The sequence below is a fragment of the Netta rufina genome (genome assembly GCF_964035555.1).
Source record: "Netta rufina genome assembly, chromosome: 1".
NCBI lineage: Eukaryota > Metazoa > Chordata > Aves > Anseriformes > Anatidae > Netta > Netta rufina.
In genome coordinates, this window is record NC_140123.1 from 28,775,422 (window position 1) to 28,799,597 (window position 24,176).

The window sequence follows — 24,176 nt, forward strand, 5'->3', positions numbered from 1 at the left end:
TGGTTCTTTCTCTATAAAACTAATTGCAGTTGACTTATTCTAACAAAAACTTACTGTACAGCACAAAGACTCACCATCCATGTAACTGCTTTGAAGAGTCCATTTTTCCTCTGCTTTCTACTTGTATATACTGTCAGTCTCATGCTCAGAAAACAAATCTGGCAAAAATGGTTCCTTTTTAATGGACTCAGCATTATGAAATATCCTGCTTAAAACTACATTTGTTAAAAACTTTAGGGCATCACAATCTCAGCCACACCTGCAATAATTTTGTAGTAAGTTACTATTATTCCTGTAAGCTACTCTAAGTATCAGAAGAGGTTTCAAACCATATTGTACATATCTAAACAAAAAAGTTCCAAACATCACTATTTATGTTTTGTCATGTATTTAGCATTCCTTTTACTGTACTATCTCAAACCCAAGGAATTCAGATTAGGCAAAGAACATTTAGTAAAGATAACAAAATATGCAGGTATCTACCCCTCAGAAAGCATTAACTTTTAATAAAGATTCCTGCTATAACAAAGCATGATTTGAAAAAACAAACAAAAAACCCTGATTTTATGAATGTACACCTTCTAGTTGTATTTTTCGTTTTTACTTTAACTGCTTACATTACTGACAGTAAAGCACTTTTTTCACTAGCATTTCTCTTTAATCTACCTGCAAATGAAATCTAAAAACATCTGCCATACCATTTTTGAATGCAGTATGTTTGCTGTCATTCAAATGATCTTTTCAAGTTAGCAATCCTATCCTGAAGAAGTACCTTAAGTCTGCATTTGTACAGGAATGTTTATGACTATCCATAATTATTATTCCACTGATGTAGAAGGGAAGGTGCTCTGATCCTATAAAGGCACGTGTGGCATAAAAAACGTAAAATGCTGTCACTGAGTTGTTGTTTTTTATCTGGTTTACTGAAGTCCTAAACCAGCAGATCTGTTTGGTGTTTATAAGCAAACATCCTTGAACATACATGATCATGCTAAGGCAATATTTTAGGCAAGCGGATGTGAACTTGAGAGAAAAATGTATTGGTATTGAACCAAGAGAGTTAGGAAGGTCCAGTGCAAAAAGGAACAGGAAACTTAAGCTAATAAAAGGAACCAAAAAAAAAGAGAAGACAGAGAAGGAAACAAACAGTAGAAGGAGAGATCGTTAACAATAGATATGAATCAAGAAACTATTACCATAGGGAGGAGGAAAATAATTTTACCAGTCCACAACTTTCAAAATATATCCCATTTTTTTTGCAAGTGAGCCATGTAGGTCTCCATTTTTAAAAATAAAGACTAATGCTGTATTTTGTTACATTTAAATGACTTTAATGTGGGTTTTATATTCTTCACATTTGATCTTACATTTCTACAAACATCTTTAAATGACAAGTTCATTAGGAAACCAGCACACTTCATCTGCAAGCAGAAGCACAATACTTCTTGACTATTGAAAACCATGAATAAAATCAAATCACAGGAGTGCCATGTTCTTCTTCTTCTGTGTCTCTCACAGAAAACACTGATACCAGCATCAAAGGAAATGGTCAGCAATCTTCCGGGTCAGAAGTTAGGACAATGCTGTCTACATGGGAGGCAGGATGGTCAGAGAGGTAGCAAATGAAAAGCTTCAGAAGAGATGGTAGCTAAAAAGTAAGAGAAGAAAAAAGGGGGGAAAGGGAAAGAGAAGATAATAAGATGAAAAAGGACAGGGGAAAAAACAGAAAAAGCACAAGAAATAACACCTAACAACTGTATTCACTCATTTTATGAATGGTACAAGAACACTGAGAAATAAAGGTGAGGAATAAGCAGCTATTCTTAGCAAAAAGAAATGTCTACAGAAAAGACCTAGTATGGTAGGAAATGCTGCTATCCCTCTCCTAAGGTGACAGTCCACTCACTTCACTTTCAGTTTGAGCTAGTCGGTTCAGAGCAGGATTCCTGTGAAGTCAGGAGACTGAAACGGGCACCTCCAGAGGGCGATTCATCCCATCCTAAGGTTTATCTCTCAGACTCTGAAGCACGCATTTGAAATGAATTTCTCCAAGTTTCACTAGGTGTTTCTGAACCTAGCAGCACTGAACACTTAGAGATAACATCTGGATTAAAATAACATGAGAGACAACACATTTTCAAGTTCGTTTGCTCTGAACAAAGAAAATTTACTAATGACTTTCATCTGCATAGAACATGTGGTAGGTTTGTGCCACATTAGTATTTTTATTACTGAGCGTTATTCATGTTTACTATATAAAGCACACAAAAAATAATCTGACCCAGTCAAAAGAAAGTTTGTTTTCCTATTAGGCCTAAGCATGTACTACTGGGGCTCTGAGTTCATCTGCTCTAAGTAAAAACCAAAGCTCAGCAGGACTGGGACTCTACATTCCCAACATTAAGATCTGATTCAGGAAATATCACATTTATCTGATAATTAAATTGACACTGCTGGTATTTCAGTAATTTGTCACTAAATACAGTAAATACTGTTCTGAAAAAAATGTTGAAAACCTATGTTTACACACAGAATACTTACATTATAATGGTTACTGTAAAAGAACTATAACTAAATACAGGAGTCATGGGCAACAGGCTGGTTTTAATATTGGGATATAGTCCTATCTGTGTGCAGGAGCTTCCACGTGGAGCAAGTCTGCAGGGATAACTTCTTTATAGCATCTTCACCTGACTGCCAACCCAGATGAAAAAACAAGACTGATCTTACAGGCTGCTGCAGCAAAGCATAAATAGTCAGAGAAGAGGATGGGAAAGGTAGCTTCCTCCTGGGCACTGATTGGGGAGTTGGCAATGCGCTCCAATGGGACAGCTCATCGTGTGGACTTTTATTTTTTAGTACAGAAAGTCTGAGAAATAATCCTGGGACTGTGCGATTCATACCTCACTGGAGACCTATGCACCTAATGGTCTTGCACAGACAATGTTTTTTAATGGTTATATCAGGATACAGTTGCCCTGCCTGCTGTATGAAGATGAATGAAATGGAATTTCATTAATGAAATTAAAAAGACATCTTTACAATCTCATTATTAACCCACTCGAAATGCGATTTTGCACTGAAGAGTTTACCTCAGATAAAGAATCGCTGCCTTTTTAAACAGAAAATAGTAGAGCACTAATGCAAAACAACATAACGGTAAAGGCTAAATATACAGCCTGAAGTCTCATATTTAGCACTTCTAAAAGTTGCGCCTGCTTTTCATTTCAATTTCCTTTTTGAATGAGCATAGAGTATAGCTACGTCAGTTTTTCAGTCTTCTTATCTTCACTGGGTGCCTTTAAAGACTGCTACACCCGATTGTCTTGTACAACAACACAGACACGGCGCAGGAAAGGGAATCCTATCACGCAGCAATTTGCAGCATAGCTCCTGTGCAGACCTGTAGTTCTCTCTCCATTAGCAGAAATTAATACAGAGCTGTTCTGCCTTCCAAGAAGCAGATGTTACAGCTCCAATCAGTAATTGTGAATTGGCGCCCTAAAGGCTCCACCCGTTGTCACCCTTTCTGCTGGGCAGTTTTGCAGGGATGCTGCTCTGCTGTACGGCGGCTCAGGGCTCAGCTACACTCAGGTGTTGCTCAGGTGGACACTTAAGGTGTTCCGTGTGTACCACCAACCAAATCTAAGAAATTAGGAGGTCCTTATCTCTGTATTTAAACACATTTTTAGCATGGTAACTCACGAAGACCATTTATACTCGTGATATAAATTATTAGTCGGTTGCTCTCTGTAAAAAACCTACATCCTTTCCCTGAACAGTTACTCCGCTCTGATACCGTATCTACTCAAGGGAAACATGCAGCAACCACAGACACAAATGAAAAAATTACTGAGTTCAACCTTTTTCGCCATCCTCCTAATTTCTTTTATTTCATTACAGATTATGGATGAGATCCGTCCGCTGCTGTCTAACCTGTAATGAAAGCCAACGTAAGTAGTCTGTTGTTCTACACCTACATTTGCTTATGAATTGATGTTGCTTAGCCCAGCTGAATAATGACTAATTAGCAGTTAAGAGTTTGTATTTTAATACAGTTTCTCGTTCAGTCTCATTTTCCATTTAAGTTCTGACAAACAGATGTAGAGATGGATAAAGCTCTTGATGTAGAAAATCCTTTATACTTCATGTTGTTCTTTGAGGACAGGATAAAAAGTACTAGCTCTGCACATTCTACCTACAATGAAGGGTCCCAAACATGATATGGACAAGAATTTGACAAAAACAGTTGCAAACTGAGGCTAATTGTCATTTTCAGCATTACTGCAACTAGGTTTTGCACAGAATTTTTGCCACTGTTCAGCCTGCCTGTCCCCTGCCCCAATGCTGGTGACTGGAATTAACAACAGAAAAATACATCCCCAAAATAGCTATTTTTTTATCGTTGTTACTTCTCACATTGTTTAAGAGGGCCAGCTGAGGAAGACGGAGCTTGGAGGGAGTCGTTATTTCTACCAGGATAATGCACTTTGTGATTCAGGTTGCCCCACAAAGCCAATTTAAAGCTTTCCTCAGAAGCAACCACGCTAAAACAAAAATGCAGAGAGTAAAGTTCAGCACAACGCAGCAGTTAGTGAGAACGCAGAAGCCTCAATCCATTTTCTGTGCAAGCATAAAGCCCAACAAGCCTGAGCACTAAACAGAAAATAGTGTAAACACTTACCTGACCTCCCTTTTCATCCTGTTATTTCTCCTAGGCTCATTACATTGATATTCATCTTTCCCTCCCTTCTGTAAAGGAAGGAAAATTTCCTTCTCTCCACTTGTTTTTCCTTCCAGATTTGCTTTTCCCTACTCACCTGCATATTTCCTGAAATTCCAAAACTTAAAAGGACTACTTGGATCCAGTCCTGGGGTAGGATACCAAGCCCTGCAAGCGTTTAGCATGGCTGAGGAGTAACGATTTAAAATTCTAGTGTTTGTACTCTCCCACTTGTGAACAAAGTCACAAAATCACCAGGATAAAGTTTAGAAATAAACATCTATTTAGGTGACTGTAATCTGATAAAATAGAGGGAGATTAGTATTCAGTGGAGAGCTCTGCTCATACAGCAAAACCTAACAATGATTTTTACGGATCTGGAACTGTATTATTATCTCTGATACGTTATTTTTATGCTTAGCTGTTAGGAGGATTCAATCTCCACCTCTCTGCTTTAGTAGCCATTTTAAAAGATGCACTGAATACTTCAACAAATGCAATGATTCATGTCCTTAAATACTTTATAACCAGTAAGTGATAAGATATTTGAGATAAGAACAGCTCGAAAAGACTAGTGTGTTGAACCCAAATGTAGATACATTTTTCTCCTGTAACAATTCACGAGCAACATTTATTACCTGTATCCATGACACACATTTTCAGGGGCCAGCTCTTCTAACCACAAAATCTATCTTTCCAAGATTTCTTTTTTAAAGCACCGTAATAGCCCTTCTATCAAATATGGTTTCACAGATAGCATCAACACTTGGTGTTTCACCTACAGGATAACAGAAAGTCAGCTCAGGGTAACAGCTACTTTGCAGAGGACAGTGCCAAGACTTCAAGGTGTTACCTCCCAGTAGTCAGGAGCTCCTGCAGTCTTTAAAGGTAGAACGACATATGACAAACAACGAGAGTGGAGCCAATTTTTAGGAATTAATATCAACTAACACAAAGAGTGGCCACTATAAAAAATCCATCCAAGAAAGAAATATCAAAATAGTTTTCCACAGAGACATACCCTTTAACAACAACAACAAAAAGTATTCTTTATTTTATTATTATGGTGATCTTGCTACATAACCTATTTGTATTGTCAGGTGCTGAAAGGCGTATTAATTAATTACTGAATTGGAAACTTTTACAGAAATCAAGCTTCTGGCTTGCTACAGACATAAGTATGTAATCATATATTAAGAAGGAAAAGCTTAGGACTTATAAAAATCATAAATAAAAGCTTAAGACATATGAAATATCTGTGTTAAAAATGCATTTAAAAAATGTGTTTAAGGTGATCCCCTAAGACAGTGGCTCTCAATCTTTCTGCAGACTCTTTAGGCTTCATAAACATCTTTTAAGTGGTCTGCAAAATAGTAATTAAATAAGGAAGCATCCTGTCAGAAGGCTTCAGCTTATGACCAGCAGGTGCAACCATCCACTAGATTTTTTAAGAATGTCATAAATCAGAGAGAATTGCAAATCAGAAGGGACTGGGCTCTAGAAATCCAAAACTTTTCTGCTTCTTAGTAAGACCGTAAAAAAACATATTTCAACACATGGAGGAAAAATAAATGTCACCTTTTAATGATTACTTCATGAAAAGGAGGAAAAGGAATTGAAGAATTCATCTCTGATTAGCAGATTTCAAATGTTGGGCTATGTCCCACATGGAGCGAGCCAGAGGCAGGGAGAGAGATGTTGCCATGTTCTGGGTAAAGTGACTTCCAGCCGACCCCAACACATCTACCCAACTGTGACCGCTCCAACCCCCACAGAAACCCCATCCTGACCGCTGTCCCCAGCTCCATACTCCCATACGCTGATCCCCAGTCCTACCCAAATGTCCCCCTCACCATGTTTTGTGCAATGTCCCTTGCTTATAGGCACAGCAACCCCCAGATGACACCAGGAAATAACCTTTTTCCATGCTACGGCAGAAGAAAAACACTCTCTCCCCTATATATTCCTTTCTGATACAAGGGAGAGATTTCTTTCACATCCCCCTTCACCCTGAGCATCTGAACAAGAAAAATCAACCATACATACTGCAGGGCTCAGAACACTGAAAGACAGCTTCAGTCATATCAGCAACAGATATTTAGCAACAGTAATAGAATAACAATAACATAAAGCATACACAAAACCCCTCATTTCCCATCTAAGTATCACACAAACACGAAATATGGAACAAGAAAGGTTACAAAGATCACGCTACTCTGCCAAACTAATTCCTTTTAGAACATGACTGTCAATAACTTGCTTCCAATATTTTGTTTAAATTTTGTAAAATACACGTGCTACGGTCTAATTTTACATTAGACAACTGATTTCTTCAGAGAAACACGTTTATATCATTTGAATAAGCTTTATAATTTGGCATTTATCAATTCAACACGACCGTAGCTGCTAACAAAGATGAACAAAGCATTGGAAAAGCCACGATCTCTGGAAGTTATTTATGGATGCGCTGGCCTGGTACTCAGGACAACAGGGAGTAACCTGTGTCAAGGGCAACTAAAAGCACTGCTAATACCTTACAATTCTGGAAAACTTTCAATAGAAAAAAAAAATAAAAGTAATAAGAGGCCTGATGTGAGGACAGGGAAGACTTTTGCAATGTAAAATCACCATTCAGGGAGCTTAGGTAAATTAAAAGAGGTTGGGCAAACAGAAGTGGGATTTTTTTAGAGTATTGAGCAGATATTGTGCTGAGGAATGTTAATGCTCATAAGGAAAGTTTATGTCTGTTAATAATGCTAGAAAATGTAAGAATTTCTGACAGTGAGAAATCAGATGTGTATTCAAAGACAGATACATTTTCATCTGCTGAAGCTGAGCAGTCTGATCTTTGTCTGACGGGGACCCAATACTCACTTGTCAGGAAACTGCATCTACTGCTTGTGAGCATGTATGAAAAGGAGAGGCAGCAAAGACAATTAGTGATACTCAAGGACAATGCAATGACTAACAAAACAATTCTGTTACGAGTTCCTGGGGAGGATGTGGTCGGGACAGAGGGGTTAATGCTGCCAGACTGCTCTTCCTGGCTCCCTTCTGGGAACCTCTTGCTGTTGCTGACGGCCTATCTGAGGCTGGAGGAGTAGGGAGGGAGAGCTCTCTACCTTTTTGTACACTCCTGAGCAGTGGATCCCAAATGTCTGGAACAACAGATTGCTGCCAGCCCCTAATATTTTGTACAAACCAGCACACATCCATCTGATCAAACTTTTAACTGAAAACACTGTTTTAAACACCATTAAATGTGCTTTAGCCAAAGAGCTGGTCAACCTACCATAGCCTTGTAGCCCAGCAGGGGTTTGCGGCCCACAGCTTGGAAACCATTCCAGCCATTTCAAAGGGACAATGCTGTCCTCTACTTCCTCCCTCTGTCCAAACCTTCAGCTTGCTGCGTGAGACATTCCTGCTACTTGATCTGATTTCCAGATTGCATTTAGGGCCTACTATTGCTTTTAGCTTTCTGAAGTAGCAGCAAACCGGCATTCTCCCTTGCCCACAGGTTTGCAAACAAAACAAGGAAAACCGATCTGGCCATCCACAACATTACTGCTGCCAGATAAAGGAACAAAGAGAAGCAGAGGGTTAATAAATAAATAAATATATCTGCAGATTTAGGAAAACTGGACAAGTTTGCATTTGATCCATGTTTGAAAACTCATCACCAACAGGCTCTTACTTACAGAAAAGCTGTAATTTTGCACAGGTTGGATTTTGGCCCCAGCTGGTTCAAGATAAGTGGAGTTTTCAAGACCAGTAACAGCTGGGATTTGTGCACGTAAAAGGATGCATTCACAAAACTAAGGGAGATGACACTGCTGATAAGCAGCCTTCTGCCATCTGAAGGGTCCCTTAAGTTACATAAAACGGTGACCAAAGGCTAATCGCTATTCCATTCTAAGAAACATGGAGTTAGAGTCCCCTATTAAATATTTCCACATATTAGAAACCTTTCTCATGTTACTCCTCGGTCAACATTTTGCCATATGGAAGAATTGATTCGTTTACTGGCCCTGCACAAGAGCTAAGCCATACCTTCCTCATTCATTTCTATGTTGTGTACAGTTCCCACCAATGCTCAGAACTGCCCAGTGTGCCAGCATGACTTCTTTGTTTCAAATACCATTTTGCCAGTCTTTGCTAGCCCAGAAAGATTTCAAAAAGTTAACAGAAGCTGCTAAAAATCCATGCAAATATCAGTAAAATGGCTTGAGAACTGCAGCTTTTCACAGCAGCGAGATATTACCTATCAGCGTAACAGTGCTGCTCCACCACTGTGACAGGCAGGAGCTGTAGGATCAAAGTCTGCATTTTAAGCTCAGCTGGGGCTGTGAAACCCTGAGAAATAGGGAAGCATCTCACCTCTTCAGCTTGCAGGCCCTGTTGTGGTTAGAAAGAGCAGCTGCAAGTCCCTGCCTTGCTGAATGGCAGCGCTGCTCACAGCCTGCTGAGCTCCGGGCTCATGGGGTGCTGCCCCTCCCTGCTGACGGGTACCTGGCCTCTCCTCAGCTCCTGCTGTGAGCTCCTTCTCCGACTCTTCAAGGGTCAACGTCAGGTCTGGCTCCAGCTGAAGAGTTCCCTTTTATCATCTCTAAGCTTTATCACTGCACTTTTTCAGGCCATTTATCAACAGGGGGACCAGCAAAGGTGCAGGTACCAATCCTCGGGAGGCGGCACTGTTAAAATTGCTGATTAATTGCTACAGTCTGCCTTATCCTGTAGCCATTTAGTAACCCACAAAGAATCACTGCGTCAAAGTCTTTGGTGTCAGACTTTTTTTAAAGCTTCTTGGGTGACCCTTTTCCATATTTCTGTTGACTCCTTCAAGTAACTAGCACAGCTGTAAGAGAAAACTACCTCGTACGAAAGCCAAGATGATGGTTGCCCATTATACCCATCCACGTCCCTATTAATTACATTCTTTATCACATTCACTGGCATTTTGCCTGTCAGGGAAGTCAGACTTATTAGGACATTAGTCCGCGATCATCCCTAGAGCCCTTTTAAACCTGGTGTCATGTTAGCTACGTTCCATCCCTCTGTTATCAACGCCAATTTAAGTGATAGATTATACAACACAATGCACAGATGACCAATTTCATTCCTCGATTTCTCGAGGACTACCGAACGAATGATATGCTATCTGGCAATCTGTTAATGCTTATTCAATTGAGTTCAAACATCTTTTATTGATATTTCATATCTGAAATATTCCTTATAATGAATTACTTTTATGTGGGGGTGTCCATAATCTCCCTGGAGTAAACCCTGCCAATGCAAAGAGTTCATTGGCTTCTTTCTCAATGGCTTTGCCTTTAATTATTCTTTTTGTCCTTTGATTATCTATTGAGCTTGCCACCCTGTTAGCAGAATTCCTTTATGTGTAGAATTTACATTTAACAATTTTTATTTTTTTTTTCTTTTATGAATTCAGCCTGTTGCTCTTCAAAATCTTTTTGTCCTGCCTTACAATAGTTCTACGATTAACTTGCCAGAACCGCGCTCTTTTCTTCTTTGATGTTCAGATTTCACTTCTGGAAAAACATCTGTTTAGTTCTAGTGACCTCCTCTACTGTTCTGCTGTGATTCTTGTTCAGTTTGGTTAGAATCAGAAAACAAAGTCTCTGTGCCTGTCTTAGTCTCTTTTAATTTTTACTTGAATTATTTCATCATTCGTATGCAATTCCTCTTTTTTTAAACACTACTGGATTTTTTTTGGTATCTTTTTCTCTCCTACAGATACGACAAACTTCAGTTTGATATGACCTATCACTGCTGAATGGTTCTTCTCTAGTTATTTCACCAACCAAGTCCTATGTATTAATTCTAGACTAAACTAAGTGCTGCCCTCACTCTTCTGCATTCTCTAGCTGCTTTGCTCAAAAAAGTAGTTCTCAATGGTACCTAAAAAAAGAACAGCTTATGCATGATAGCCTAATGTTAAGCTAATCTAGTCCATACATTGCTAACCGAGATCTCTCATTATGACCAAGCTTTTAGGCTGCATGATTTCTCTAGTTTCCCACACTATTTCACAGTCACTGTCTCCATCCCGTCAGCTAGTTTAGAGCTCTTACCAGGCTTCTCCTATTCAGATATGGAAACACTCAGAATTATGTTTTGTGGTTTCTTCTATTGATCGCACAGACCAATCTGTTGTCTCCGCATCAGGGAGGCACTAACGTTCCATCATTTCTGTGCCATCTAGGCACTGATATTTCAGTGTCCCCTGGAAAGAAAGGAAAGGGACGCATGCAGACCCACTTCCAGAAAGAGGGTGACATACCTGAGGAATTCCTGATGCAATTCATGCTTACCACTCTTCTGAAGAATCATGATCTTCAAGGTACCAGGGAAACAGAGCAGTATGAGGTAGCAATGTGCCTAGATAGCAAATCAAAACTAGGGTAGGTTCCTTCTCAACAGAGAACTTGGTGGCGTTTGAACAAGGACTGACCAACAGGATGGCCTGAACAACTGCTTGTACTTATTCAAGATTTCTGTACCAAGAGATGCTGTGTCAGGAAGGGAATGCACTAAGCAGCAGAAGGACGCTACGAAGTATGGGAAGTCCTTAAAGCTTTTGTACACACTGGAGAACTTTGTAACATTCACATTAACTTCCTTCTGTGAGGAGGGAGAAGACGGAGAGGAATGAGGGATGCTTTCTGGACGCAGTGCCAGTAGCTATTGACTTGGGTCTGACAGCTGAGAAGGCCCCCGGGGGCTAGCATTTCATCTGTTCACTGCGACTCCCTTCTTTCCCTTTTGTGAGGCTTCTCTTTGGAGCACCTTTTTTCTGCATTAAATGTGATGTGACACAAGGCACAGCAGGATCCAACAGCTACACTGCGGCATCCAATGAGCTTTCATTATTATTTATTTGCATTACCACAAATCTTAGGAGGCCTCACCCTGGATCCACTTCTCGTTATGCTGGGCCACAAATAAGCATACAACAAAAAGAGTGTGCTCGAGTTCTACGTAAAGAGACAACAGAGATTATTGCAAAGTACAAAGGCAATGACAAAGCATTACTGTGATAAGCGTTGGCATTAGTGTACCTGAATAATATCACTATTTTCTAGTTGGATTGCTTTAAGCTTCACAGTGCATAAAACTTGTAAGAAGATATTTAAAGGAAGAGAGCGAACGGTTCTGTTTATGAAGGAGTCAACCAACACATGAGAGGCAGCTGAGGAGAAAGTATCCAGTGTGGTGTGAAAATTTAACAAGCGACTGATGGAAGCTGGTGTCATATGTTGATCAAAATCAGAGTCAACCTCTTGATACTGAAGGAGAGGTATCAGGTAGAAGTAGTCTTGATGGGCCTTGAAAACAAAGACAGATAGCTTATCTTTATTGTTTTAAATCGAAGGAGGAAGTTTAAAAGGTGTAAGTTTGGAAACTGGTATTTACAGTAGCACTTCGAATAGATAATGAGCATTCCAAGACTGCATTTGTCAAGGCAAAAGAAAAAGATTTTTCCAATAAGGATACGATCCATGGAAAACCTGAATGGAAAACGCAATCGTCCGACAGAGAAGAAAGAGCACCCTTAAAGTGTTGGAAAAGGGTTTCCAAAACTGAGATTTAGCCTAAATTTGATGACTTAAAACAAACGACAGCATGATGGTGTCATTCACTGAGGATGCAGAGGTTTTGTGAGGACCTCAACTTAAATATGAAAAAATTACTAACAAAAGACCAATAGTTGCAACTGAATATAAAGAACCAAGAACACTACTGAAGAAAATTTTCATGCATTAGATCTGCTTAAGAGTGGGAAAGAAGATGGGAGGAGGTATATGAAGTGACACATTAAACATTGTTTTTCCTATACTGTGCAATGAGAAAATTCTTTCAGGTCGCATTTATTGCTAAGTTATTACAGCTACTTATGCTACCGTGTTTTGACTTTCAAGAGTTGAAGAAAAACAATGTTCATGATGTTGCAAGATGATGGGTGCCTCATTCAACAAAAAAAACATGCTACATCCAGCTCAAAGACAGGACAGTGGTGATACAAGCCAGGCAAACAGCAGCAGAGAAACGGATCTTACAACTTACACTTACAACAGCTAACATGCTGAACGTTCAGGCACATTCCTTTCCTCTTTCCTTTTTTATTGTACAGAACCAGGGCTATCATCTCATTTTGCCACTAAAGGAAGCTTACTCTGGTTTGGTATTTCCAGCTCTTGAAGTATTCCCAAACCTGCACAATGTGTGGCCATGTAGCAAAAGCTGACTCTCTACATTCCACCAACATCAACAGCTTCTCTTGGTGTCTGTTTTCTTGCTCTTTTCCTAGTTTTACTCGTTTAGGACATCACCGCATGGGTCGAACCAAAGAAACGAGCAGATCAGGTGCTCAACCACGGGGTTTAGCAGCAGTGAGTAGTGGAGAGCTGGTTACAGCAGGAGACAATTCAGAATTCCTTTTCTTCCAAATAACATTTTGTAGCAGCATTACCACAGGCAGAACAGAGCTGTGCCCCTACATTATCTCCCTCAAAGCCCAGGGAAGTTGCTGTCCCAAGAAGGAGATGCAGTCAGATGTAGGTGAGCTGCCCTCCATGGCGATGAGTAAAAAAAAATGGAGGCTTATGAAAGATCCCGGGGATTTTTCACACCCTACTCACTAGCATGTAGCCTTGCTTCTTTTTCTCTTCTGAAACTACATCTATACTGAGGCACTTTTTTAATCTAGTGTGGTAAGGGAACATAGGAGGCTGGGTTGAGTTATTTTGCAATCACCTCATCTCCCTCTCCTTTTCTTTCTTCTACCCAACTGAGTGCAAGTAAGAATAAATGCGGCATAGAGGATTAAAAGCTGGAAACAGTAAATCGCTGTGAACACAATGTATGCCGATCAAGAGTTTTGATGTAAAATGAAACATTCAACATTCTCGTTGTTATGAGAAACATTCAAATCACGATTTAGTTTCACATTGAAAAATATCTCCATTTCATTTTATATTCAGAAATCTCAAGCACCATTAAGCTTTTAAACTGGAAATTTAAAATTTGCCATCCTGTAAAGAAAATGGTGAATTGTGTTTTGAGTTTGCTTCAGGATGGTGTAAGTTATGAGTTTGAACAAGAAATTGTCTTCTGCTTAGCACCAGCCATGTTTTAGCACATATAACCCATTCTCCTCTGTTCCTAGTTGCTACTGTCATCTCAAATATTATATATACGCATCCATTTACACAGGTAATTCACAACTAGTCACTAACTCTTCTTTAAAGCTATTTTTAAATATTTTTTTTAATAATTTTTTTAATATTTAAAAAAAAAAATAGCAGAGAAAAACATTTACTGGAAGTTTTAAACTAAATAGACATGTAACCTAAACTTATCATATATTCAGTGCAACGAGAATTACCAGGAGCTATGTGTTTAAGTTCTCCTTTCAGGCGTATTTTTGCCATCCATTTTTCTATTTGGTTGGTTGTTTTTGTTTTGTTTTTGCTAATCGTGCTCTCTAGTCTGCTTCTGATCTGAGTTTATGATTTCTTCTTTGGTCTTGCTCTCTCTTCAAATTCCATTCATTTCATGCTGCTCTTGTGCCAAGCGAAAAATAAGAAATCCTGCCCTCCTTAATGTTTACTCACCTATCATTGGATCTTTGCTCCATAGTGAAGAACCTCTAATTGTCCTTACATACAACTCCTCTAGATCTTTACGCCTCAGCTACACTTCACAAATTCTATTTTTTAAATATCAAGCCCCCCATTCAAAAAAATAAATAAATTGTATTTGAACACCAGACGGGAAACACACCAAAAAAGGGCATGGAGTTTATGCCACTCGTGTTCCACAGGCAAACCACCTACATGTAGTTTTTGCTCATTAGGATATAAAAATAGAAGTTGTAGCAATGACTGTACCCATAGCTACAGGAAAAGAACTTCCTCCTCAATCCAAGCATATTTATAGTTATTTTGGGTGAATCCACTGACATACGATATGGGTAATTATTATTGATTAAGCACAATGTACTTAGTTACAATAAAATATGTAGCTCCTGCCTAAGAAGACTATAGTTAATCAGCATGCACGATCGCATTGCCCTTCAAAATGCCAGATCAGTTTAGTTTAATTTAACCAAGTTCCATTGACACGAGTGTAAGTGTGTATTTATTAACATTTCAACGTTCAACTCAGCAAGACAATTATGTTAGTAAATCTGTTTGTAATATCTACACAAATACTGGTGGTATAAACAGTTTTTATAGATCTATAAATTTCAAGAAGTTTATGGGTGAAAATACAGAGCAAGTCAGCAACACGCTATTCTGAAAACAACGAAAACAAACAAATTAAAACTCCCTACCTAGCAGCAGTACAGAAGGACTCCAGGTTCACACGGTGAATTACACAAGAATAATGAAATCCCTAATGGATATATTCCATGTATTTTCCAAAAAGAACTGAAGTCACGCATAAGTCAAACCTCTCGGTTAACCTTTTTATCATTATTAGTTTGTCAACATCAGTAAAAACTAGCTATTGAAAAATTCAATCATTTCAGTGTACTTACAGCTGAATTTTCTCATCATGTGACCAACTATCCACAAAGCCTCAGTGCCATTAAGAAGTTTTGAGGAATATATTATTTGGTACTGCCAAAAAAACATAATTAAAAGAATGCATGTAAATGATATTTATTTTCTAATTAGGAACGTTTTTATGATTATTTCATGTCTAAAGTACATTTGGGGGAAAAGCAGGACTTACATTATCCCAAAAGGCAGGTTCCAGCACAAGCAATGATACAGTGACAGAATTCACAGTAAGAAGTCACAGTAGGGTCCTGATCTTGCAACTCAACTTTCACAAACAGAACCCTGCACTATTGCAGAATCTCCTTAATTTCAATTAGGGCCCTACCCACACATAATCAGTTACAGAGTCCACCTATGTGGGAGTAACAACAGCCAGAACGGGACCCGTTCCTCCACACACCTGCAAAAATATTGGGAGAAAAAAAATAAATTAGTAACATGCAGCAAAGCTTCTGATAGCCTGTTTTACTACAGCATTTAGCACATAATAAAGGAGTTCCATACATATTTAAGTTGCGTGTTATTTATAGGAATCTTTAGTTCCCTTTTTACAGAATGTTGACTTAAAATTGCTTATGGGTTTTACACGTAGTGATAGCACATCACGGGAACTTTTAATGATATACATTTGAAATATAAATGTAGATGTATTTGTAATTATTACTCTGCAAGACCTTGTTATCCTAGTTCCTTTGGTCTACAGTGACAGTTGTTTGATAGTGCTTAAGCCTGCTTAAAATCTGTCTCACAACATACATGTTGAGGAGACAGCACAGGCCTGTGAATTTATTGAGGTCTCCATGATCATGAACATATCTGGCCACATATAGCAGCACACGAGACCAAGGTCTTTGAAAATACATGAGAAATAGCAGTTACTTTTAGACTAAAAGTGAGCTTTTTCAAACAAAAAATCCTTTTGAAAAACAACAATAATTATTTCCTAAATTTAAGCTCTTACTGAACATCATTTAAAACACAGGAAGAACAAATGTGATGTTAAATATATACCATATCTTCACTGTTCACACAAAACTTAACATTTATTATTTGACCTTGCTGTTCTCATTAAACACACATCTATGTTGATCTTTCAAAGGAAGTTACAACACTTTTCTGTATTATAAACCATTTACAAACAGGTCAGCTATGGGTTCTATGAAATAATATTTAACTGGTGACACTACGTAAGAGTACTGGTGATAAAGGACCAAAGAACAACCGCTAGATCTTAGAATCAAGGAGGAGACATTTCTTCATGCCTTTAATATAGATGCAGTTAGGGAAAGAACAATACTTTTAAAAAATAAGTAAATAAAAACACAAAACTAGGGCCAAATGAAAGGATTTGAGAATCTAACAGAGGAACCAGAAGTTCCATACAGCTGGAATGCAGTCATTTTTTCTTTCCTTCCTTTTTTGTCTTTGAACAACCAGTTGTTCTCTTACTGGCTGTGATTTTGTCAAACAACTAACTTGTAAATAAACAGAAAATGGTGAGGAGTATCACTGCCAGGCTGATGGTTTTCAACTGGGCAGGAGGACAATTGAGCTGTACATTTCAGATGTTACAACACATTTCAAGGCAGCTGTCTTACAAATTAGTGAATTTGAAGTGTGTCTTTTTTCCTCACGTTACTGCTTTTAAAATATACATTTTATACTTTGAGAAATTCAACTGTGTCTAAAGATGGGTGCTCCAACCCTGTTTAAGAAGTGTTGTATTGTATCTTGGCCCTGATCTAATGTTGCACAGAAGATTTAGAAGTATCAGACACCAGTCAAGTTAGTGCCGCCCACCTAAGCCTGCAAAGTGAGTGAAGCAGCACCTCTGGCAGGTGTCACCTGCCAATTTCTCACTGACTGAGAAGAGGGCACAGACCAAATCTCTCAGGACAATCAGTTCTGTAAGTGCCATGGTGCCATGACCATGAAGCTTGGAAAAGTAATGAAGTCTAGTCACTTCGACAGGCCTGCACATGTCCCCAGCAAACTTGTGCAGCAATCCCAAGCTGACACTACCCTGGTTGGTTTCCCACTCCCTTCTAAATAGTTGCCCTAAATTCCTTCGCAAAACACCAAGTTCCCGCTACTGAGAGCGACCCACGTTGTGGCTGAGTTTAAGAAACACACGCCCCGACTGTCAGACCAAATAATGAAGGAAGTAATAAGTGGCAATAAGCGGCAAGTTCCAGGCCAGGCTGGATGGGGCTTTGGACAACCTGGTCGAGTGGGAGGTGTCCCTGCCCATGGCAGGGGGGCTGGAATGAGGTGATCTTTAAGGTCCCTTCCAAGCCAAACCGTTCTGTGATTCTACAAAGTTAACAAGTTGAACAGAACAGAAAATTTCTAAGTCCAAGCTGCAGCTTTTTCTATCCTGGGGGCACAAATTTGAGTCCTTTCTCTAATCCCATCTGCTAAGAACTGTAACTTAAACTGCAGAAACTTGACTTTGTAACCTCTATCCCTGGATCAAATGCAGCTGAAATTAAGCGCTGGATTCAAAAATTATGAGGAGCAAACACAATCCTATATAGCTTGTTTTGTTCAGAAACTGGGCATGTAAACACTGTAGCATAATCATTGTGAAAATAACTAATGAATTTTTATGTCTTTACTGTTTTCATTCAGGAGTCACACCACAAACTCAGCTATAACTGAACCCAGATTTTTACACGATGATAGTATAAACGAATCCAGAGAATGTAGAGACTGTTTCAATAAAACCGGCTTTGTTTTGCCACTGTACGCAGGACCCTAAGTATATGTCACTTCATAAAGGTGAAAATTTAACAGGAATAAAATTTTATACATATTTTTTGAACTCACCAAGACTCCAGTGGACTGCCCTTCATGTAGACCCCTGCTTCTCTTCCAGTTTCTTTCTGTATCTCCCAAGGCTTAAGAAAAGTTCAGGGATACATAGCTCAGTAACTGAATGGTGACATTAAGTTTAAAGAATCAATGAATCTATTCAGTGTACCTTGACTTTTTTTTTTTTTTAATATATATAGAATAAGCATAAAGGTTATTTAAAGAATCACCCTAACATCCCGATGCCACTACCTGGATTTAGATCCTAATTATCCGAATTTAGAGAATTATTTTTAATAATAAGCGGGTCCCAGTTCCCTTCTCTAAAAATGGCATCCACTGTGTTCCTCATAGCCTTTCTATTGCCCTAGCATTGAATTTTGACTCGTGTGTTTCTCAGCAAAAAGCCATAGTTGAAATCAGAGGGTTTTATTTGCTGATGGATTCCAGGAACTGATGAAAGAAGGAAAGAAACTGAAAGAGTGTAATGACCTCTCCAAAACTCCAATAAAAGGAAGAGAGACAAAGAATAATCAGTGCAGAAAAGTTAACAGAAAACTGGACATTAGAGGAAAGGTTAGAAGGAGACAACGTGAATAGAAATAGCAGGGGAAATGAAAGTAATTTAACAAAAAAGGGTGGAATAAAAGAAACAAAATTATCATCTTAGCAGAGCAATGAGAATGGGGTTTTCAAAACCACGTGACTTCTATTGAAGGCAGAGAATTACATCAACTCCAAATATGCTTTAAGAAAATCTTCAATAGACTTAACTTTAACCGTTTAACTTTCAGCATATGGAGGATCTAAACTCTGCTCAGCTAAACAACTAAAGAAGTGCTTAAACTAAAAAAGATATATATGAATAAATCATCTTGTAATCATTCCCTACGTCTGTAGTATCAAGCATGCATTCAGATCTGAGCCCCAACTCCTTACCCTGCTTGCATGCTGACTCACACTTTGGCGCTCGCCTGGCTCCAGCCTATTGGTTATCAGATAGGCAAAACTCAAGTACAAGACGCAAGGGACTAATGTGGATTCTCTCACCAGCTACACTCATGCGAGTATCGTGACTGAAGTACGAGATTAATTGTTTCATGAGGCAGAGTGTAAATAATTAAGTGCTTAAGGTTAATTTGAGAAGCAGGCCTCAAAAAGAAAACTAAAGGGAAAGTAGCTGAGGAAGAAAAAAGCAGCAGACTGTAGAATCTGTATTAAAAATAAATGACCTCTGGGTTATATCTCAATGCACTCTGCCTGAAAACTACTGCTTCTTTTTGGCTGAAGTATTAAATCTTATTTTTAATACATGAGATGGTAAATAACTCTGACAAAGGTTAAATTCGGTCAGCGGTTGATGACAGTACTAAAGTAATCCTTAACGCTGTGTGCCTATTCAGCTACAGGCACACAGGGCTCACCATCTCTCTCTTCTGCCTACTAAACACACTTGCACTTCCAAACCCACTTTGGTGAAATACTGGGAGAGGATTAAGACCCAGTACTCCAATCTCTATGGTAACGACCAGAAATGGAGGAGGAAATGTGGAAATCATAAGCCGCTACTAGGGTTCTGTCCCTTTTACTCCTTCCTCTACAACACAGTTACTAAAGGAAAACAGAAATCGAGCCACTCAGTTCAACACAGTGAGCCAACAAAGTTCTGGGACATCTCTCAGCATCCTGTGAACTTGTGGTCATTGTGATCCATCTGCTAAGCTACGGATCAATCTGTACAGCGTTACTTTAAGCTGTCATCTCTCTGACTGACCATGAAGCCAGCACCAACACTCAGCAAATATACTCTCACATCCGCTCCTGCCACTAATACTCCATCCTCCACCTACAGCTGTAAAAAAGGGAACTCCCTTTTTTTAAGATACATGTTTAATAAATCCATACATCTAAGAATCACGACTTAATGTAGGTAGGGAGCTAGAGTAAGATTACAGACCTGACTAAGGCAGTGAGTTGGAGACAGAATTAGTTCCTCGACAGATTCATCCCCCTTTTCATAAAACGGTTAAATAATGTGTTGCTCTTTTTATGAGAATCGCGAGCATTACTAAAATTTTCTAAATGTTTTGAAGCTCAGATTTCAAAATTTCCTAGAAATTAGGAAGCTAGGGAAGCAAATGAACAACTTACATCAAGCCATCTTAAAAGAAGTGAACTGAACAGCATAAAAGCAAACAAATTAGTGCTAGCTAAAGCATTTCCAGATCCCTCACTCCTGTATTAATTTCAATAGCACTTCGTTTAAATGCAGGCATACATATCCATGAAGTTTAAGCGTCAATCTTTCCAACAATTCCACTTTATCTGAGTTTTACCCCACCGTCTAGTGCTGCTGATAAAAATACTCATGTGGACAGAGTTCAGCACGTGCACAGAACTAAGGCTAAAGCAAGTAATAAAGAAATTAGCTAATAAATTCTTAAATTTTGAAAAGGCAAGGACAGGCAATAAGATAATAAAGCTTGAGAAAGTAACAACTGATGTACTGGGGGGAAGATGAGAAATTAAATTATGGTCCCAGCAATTACCCTACAAAAATATCTAACTTTAATGCCAGTTAAATAACAGAATTGATGCTAGGGAGAAAAAAACAATAGAGCATCCCCTCAATAACTTCATAGTCACGATAACCACACTATTTTCTCACCATTTGATGAGTCCTCTTCAGTTCGAGGCTGAAGTTTGTGGGTGCTGCAGAGAAGATCACTTTGCAACTGCTCCGCTGTAATTAATCCATAAAGAATGGGCTTCAGTTTTTTTCACAGGTTACAACCCAGCACTCTTCCCAACCATGCAAATCCATTGCAAATGTACAATATTTAGAAGTTACAGTTAGGCAAAACATTTTAGCAAAACTTTGCCACAGAACCCAAGTTTAATAACAAATCTTTCTTAAATCCTCAGGGGCGTGTTCATCATCATGAGTTAGGCCTAGAGCTGTGTCAGAATCAGTATCAGGTCTGAATGAAAATATGGTAAATCCAACTTTTTGGCTGTACCGTTAGTCTTATGTTATGCTGAGCATTTCAGACACTGAAAAAAAAAATAGATTGAAAGTTGGCTATTGAAAAATCAGGTAGTCTACAGTAAAAAATAATAGTAATTTTTTTAAAAAACTAGGGTTTCCTTTTTCATCTATCTATTTATAGGAAAATCAATAAAGCAGATGCATGTCCTAATCCAGCACATACTTTTTGCAGTCCATACTGCCAAGAGAAGTATCCCTAGATCAGGTCTGAATTGGTGAGTTTAGAATTTTTTTCACTGCCACTGCAGCCTAGCGCCCATGCGATCATAAATGGTGACACTTTGGTCCTTGCTAAATTATAACCTCCATCATTGCTCGCAGACTGCAATGGCAAAAGTAATGAATTCCAAACCCTGTGTTTGTCAGGGCAAATTGGAGGCCGAATGGCTACAGGAGGAAGCAGAAAACTCATAAATGAAAGAGGATGTTCAACTACAGTCACTAGATTATTAAACTGAAACCTTAAACTTCAACTGCTGTCAAATTTTCAGAAGAGGTCTGAAGGGAGGCCTAGCTGAATCCCTACCAGGGATCTAGCAAAGAAGCCTGGATAAGCACCAAGAGCAAGGCAGGGCTTAAATTAGAGAAACAAATATAAAAAATGTTGGAATTCCCACTGGCTGCATGCACATATGCCATCCCAAGCCCAAAATAAGCCGTAGATGTGCAATTCTTGAGAACATTGTTATAATTGCTACGTGTGGGTGTATCTTGGCGCCCTCCTTTTGGTCCTGCTCACGTAGGAACTGGACCAGGGGGAGCAACAGGTGAGCACCCAGGCAGACCAAAGCACCTAGCTAAAAAGTTGCCCGGTAATGACCCAACGCCAGTTTTCATTACAACAAATTCCTCTAATCCTCGCGGTTGTAAAATAAATCTTAAAAACACACAGCGAGGTAATTTGCAAAGTAATGCGTGCCTGAGTCAGAAGACAGCCTCCAGCTTTCTAATCACCCCCGGCTAGCTGGGAGCTTCTGTGCCGTTTGGGCAGATGCGTATCTCGCTTGGGTTTTGCCACCTCCCAACTGGACCTAGGCAATTGGGTTTACCCAAACACCAAGCTGGCTGCAGAGAGGAAACTCCCAAGCACGGGAAGCCGGAGGGGATGTCATCTCAGCAGTGGAGGTTATTACAAGTCCTTCTCTTCCACTCAATACTCATTTGCTTTAGAATTTTAAATTACAGATTCAGGGTCCCCAGATCCTCCAGGGCCTAAATCCAGGGCTCCTAAATGAATGCCAAGGCCTCTAGACCGCATCCAGTTGTCAACAGTTCCTCTCCTGACACGAGACAACTTGCACAACTAGGGGAGAAAAGCTAACATTTTGAGAGACAGAACATTCTCGGGGGCTGGTGCAAGTGTAGGGAATGAGTACGCCTGGGAGCTAAGGGCCATCAGAACCCCCACCACATTTTGGCTTGAAGAACAAAACACATTACTCTGACCTTGCCTCACTAACATAAATGCACAACACGTATACGGAAAAAAAAGGCAGATGAAATAAACTCAAAACATTCAGCTGCACATGCTCCTTCCCCTGGCAACAAGAGCCCAGATAGTATGACAAATGCTGCTAACGTCACATGTTACAGTAGTGGGAGCTTCTCCGAGAATATAATGACGCTCTCTGAGGACAGGCATCTCTCACAGGGGCCTGGCACCACTACAAGGTGTGCAGGTAGTGCTGTGACGAGGACTGTGTAAGGAAAGGAGTCCAGGAGAGAGGCTGCAGCTTTACCTCGTATCCGCTACCACGATCAGACTTCCACCCTTCTGATGAGCCCAAGTTATCTGGAATGGAAATCTGACCTAAAGAATTGACATCATTTTGGTGAGGCTCAAAATCCCTTTCCTCTCCCTTCTGTCCTCAGCTGTGTTCCTGCTGTGACTTTTTGGCTTCGCTAGTCACTGAGGAAACACACTGCTGATCCTCTCCCAGATGCTACAGCCAGAGAATGCAATACCCACCTCGTACTGCATGGATTATTAGACTAGAGCGACTGCCTTTCTTACTCCTCCTGATACTCAGTTAAATACTTCACCGTCCCGACCCTCAAATTATTATAATTGTGCAGGATTTAACTCACGTCCCAGAGATACAAATGAAGATGTAAATTGAGCCCGTTGCATTCGGTTTATGTTTGTGCAGTCCTAAGTAATACTGAGAATAAGGATTGTGTAATACAACTATCAGCTTAAGTCTGAAACACAAGAGCACAAGAAGGAACAGAGCCACTCGGTGTGCTTACACAGAACGAAATGCTTCTCAGCCTGTACAGGATCGGGGCCTGTGCGTGTTACGTGTGGAATCCGAGAGCGAGGATTAGATATTAGGGGATGTAAAATCTCACTTTCATTAAAAATCGGAAGGAGACCTCAGAAAAGCCATCCGAAAGGACAATAGTGTGATTCATTTAAGAGAATACCCTGTCCCGTTAAACAGAATGACACACTATCTGCTGTATCTTATTTCTATATTATGGTTGGAAAAAAATGGGTGAAAAATAATAGCCAGAATTACTTTAGGGTGGAACTATACATAATCTAAGCACAGAGGAGTGGTTGTAAGCAACATCATAATTTTATATTTTTCTTTATTGCTTTCATTGCTATTTCTACTACAAAATTCTAATTTCACAGGCACATAACCTCCAGAAAAAAAAAAGAAAAAAATTTGAAAAAAATATGAGACATTTGCTATCATTGTCTTCCGTCCAAAAGCACACTTTCTGAAAATTTCACTCACAATAATTTTAATAAAATAAGAGTGAAAATGTAAAAATACTGCAAACTGCTTATATTTTCTCCCTTTCAAAGAAAAAGGTTTTATGAATTTCGAGTTTTGCATCTGGCTAATTTTCCCTGAGAACTCGCTTAAAAAAAATAGGAATTAGTTTCTTGAATGATCCCAGGCTTGAAAAGCAAGGAAAATATCCGACATAAATGCATAATACTCGCTGTGTGATTACTTACACGTTGTTTTGCACTGCTTTTTCACTA

General features: G+C 39.3%; 1 long non-coding RNA gene across 1 annotated transcript; it reads right to left on the reverse strand.

Annotated features, from left to right (window-relative positions):
- Positions 1 to 1,366: 1,366 nt before the first annotated feature.
- Positions 1,367 to 24,176, reverse strand: LOC311218908. Its single transcript, XR_014619136.1, has 6 exons — positions 24,150 to 24,176; positions 20,795 to 20,869; positions 18,142 to 18,212; positions 15,485 to 15,712; positions 15,288 to 15,369; positions 1,367 to 1,648 (listed from the first exon to the last, which is right to left on the reverse strand). It is a non-coding gene; the product is annotated as an uncharacterized lncRNA (long non-coding RNA).